Source organism: Lathyrus oleraceus, chromosome 6, assembly GCF_024323335.1.
Source record: "Lathyrus oleraceus cultivar Zhongwan6 chromosome 6, CAAS_Psat_ZW6_1.0, whole genome shotgun sequence".
In the NCBI taxonomy this organism is placed as follows: domain Eukaryota; kingdom Viridiplantae; phylum Streptophyta; class Magnoliopsida; order Fabales; family Fabaceae; genus Lathyrus; species Lathyrus oleraceus.
Window position 1 is genome coordinate 5,217,943 of NC_066584.1, and position 3,355 is coordinate 5,221,297.

Consider the following 3,355-nt stretch of genomic DNA (forward strand, 5'->3'; position numbering starts at 1 on the left):
AAATACTTGTTTAAAGCAAAAATAAAATAAAATTGAAATTAATTAAAGTCAGTTATAATTCAAATTTATAAGTGAAAAAATTATCATTCATTTAAAGAAAAATAAATAAATAACTTAAAATATAATACGATCAATTTATAAATTACTACAATATTTTTATTTTTAAAATCCCTTCTTTTCATTATCGCGCATCAGGCCGACATCAAACATTTTTAAAATCCATGTTTACACTTAAAATATTATTGTATGTCAAAATAACCTAAATGATAGTAGAAATAAAAAAATATCAATATACACATCATATTTAAGAGGATTAAATAAATGTATTTACCAAAATTATTAACAACAGAAAGAAACGGTAAACTTAAAACGGAATATACATAGTTAATCAGAATTATCAACAATCAATTATATGATTTATATGCATGTTCTTAATACTACATTATCAGATATGTATATGTATGTTCTTATATGATATATTCGTAATGTATATGTCATATCATGATGTCACTGGAAAAATAGTGTATATATGACGTATACTCCTTTATTTTTTTTACATTCTTTTATATTTTAGATAGATACTTCAATTATAGTAGTGACTGCTCTTACATTTTACACACATACACTAACTACTGAGGCGCATATGATTATTACATACATTATATTAAAAATGATTATTTTAATAATTAAAAAAAGTTAATTATTTTAAAAAAATCCATACTCATAGAGCCACTTACTGCATATGTCTAACCATTTAATAAACTAAGAATATAAAGGTACATGAAGTAACAAATACCAGGTCACCTTATGTATCAGTCCATAGCCAAACACCGTCTTATGCATTGAAAGTCCATAATATTCATAAGCAGCAACATATGAAAACAACCACGCCATAGCCAAACGCACCATTATCTAACAGCAACCAAAATATCAAATTTACTCAAACATACACTTTTCTATTAATTTTAAAAAAAGATTACCTGAGAATGGCGATCCAAAACGCAACGGAATTTAAATTTTCTTCTTTAATGATCCTTATGAATGGGTATGATCAGTGATAAAATCGTTATCTATTGTGGTGATCACGACAACGCCTCTACTCAGTCCACACGAACGGATTCCTTCAATCTTAGTGCTAACTACTACGAATAAAGGTTTTGAGTGAGAGAGAGAGAAACGAAATTGCAAGTGTGACAATGCTTCTACACAATGGTTATATTTATAGAACCACTTGTGTGGGCTGCAAGCTAAAAAACTCACTCAAGTGTATATGACCCATATCTTATAATATGTCAAAATCACTTAAGCACGTGGTACCTTACCATATTTCGTATTCTACTTAAGTACACCGTACCTTACGATGTTCTATAATCCCACTTCACAATAAAGCTTGATTACGGATACTTTAAGAATAATATCCTTATGTTTAATGTGATCTCATGATTAAGTCATACTTGATACATTAAACGGACTAACTATTCTAGGGACTTTATTAAACAAACATAATAAAGAAAAAGCCTTTTATTATTAATAAATAATTCGATACAAGCACCAAAAGTATTGACCTCTAGGGCTTACACACCAACATCATTAATGAATCACACCATTACAATATATATATATATATATATATATATATATAATAAAGACCAACTTATTTCGAGAATATTTTTTTTAATTTACTCAAAATCATATTCTTTGAATTGAATTTCATTTAATAATAAATATTTTTTTATTTAATTATTATTAGATTAAATTTAATTCAAAAATTATCATTTTGAATAAACTAAAAACATTTATTCTTAAATTAAATTGTTCTCATATATATATATATATATATATATATATATATATATATATATATATATATATATATATATATATATAGAGAGAGAGAGAGAGCATTCAATTATACATATTATTCCAATTAATTTAAGTTTTTTTTAATTTAATTAAAGAGTTTTATCTTCAAAAAAAATCCTCTAAGACATCGAATATACATGCAAATATTCATTTAACATAAATCTAGTCTAAATTTACATGGAAAATGTTTTTCCCTGCAATAATAATCCTCTTAGAAACTCTACAATTTAATTACACAAACAACAACTTCAAAGCGTATGATACCGGAACAATATAGAAGGGTTAGTGATGTTAAAAAATGATGAGTAGAAAATATTTTATGTGAGATTTTTGATTTTGTGAGGAGTTTGTACGAGAATAGAGTTTTACAATGAAAATTGAGAGAAAAAAATAAAAGATCGGAAAATTCTAAAAGTTAGGAGAATATTGAACTAATATAAACTTTTTAAGTAGTAAGAGAAGGAATTTGACCAAGTCTAATTTTCTATAATCACATCTATTATTATTATTATTATTATTATTATTTTATTTTATTTTTATTTATTTGTTTGTTTAAAAACCTAGTATGTATACACAATCAACCCTCGTTAATTTACGGTAGTCTAGATTCTTGCTAAAAACATTAAAACTGGTTAATCTTACTGATGCTAGTTAGGGAAGGTCATAAATATATGGTTGGAATGTCTGTAATGGGTAAGAGGTTAATAGCCAGCATTATTGGTGCTCCAAGGTTTCTTCACATGTTTGTTCTTTTTTATGTTATTCATTGTACTGATCCCCATTTACTATTTGATCGGTTTCTTCACATGTTTGTTCTTTTTTATGTTATTCATTGTACTGATCCCCATTTATTATTTGATCTTAGGTTTTTTTTTTATAATGACATACTCCTTCTACCCAATATTCACAATAACTAGGTTTTATGGCTCTTATAAACATAATTGTTTATTTAATTATTTGTAACGGATTTAATAAGTACTTTGTAACAGTTTAAGACCATTAATGATACATAATTGATTCATTAATCGTTATGTAACGGTGTCGACCCTTAATTGTTCCTTTAGGGTCCGGTCGATTAAATCCTTATCTGGAAGGAGTATAAAATTAGCTGTTTGGGCTCATAATAATTCCTTTAGGAATACATGATCTCCCTCTTGGATCTCAAGTGTTTTCATCTTCTCTTTGATCATCTTGATCTTCTCGGTAGTCTTCTAAACGGTCCCAGGTCCAAGCACAACACTTTCACCATAATTATACCAACACAAAGGTGTCCTACACCTTCTACCATACAAATCCTCAAACAGTGTCATTCCAATATTATAATAGAAATTGTTGTATTGAGTGAACTCCATCAATAGTAAGTAATTGTCCCAGTTACCCCCTGCTCCAAAAACACAAGCTCCCCAGCAAATCTTCATAAGACTAGATAGTCATCTTTGTATGACCGTCCATATGTGGATGATAAGCAGAGTTCAACTTCAGCTTAGTACCC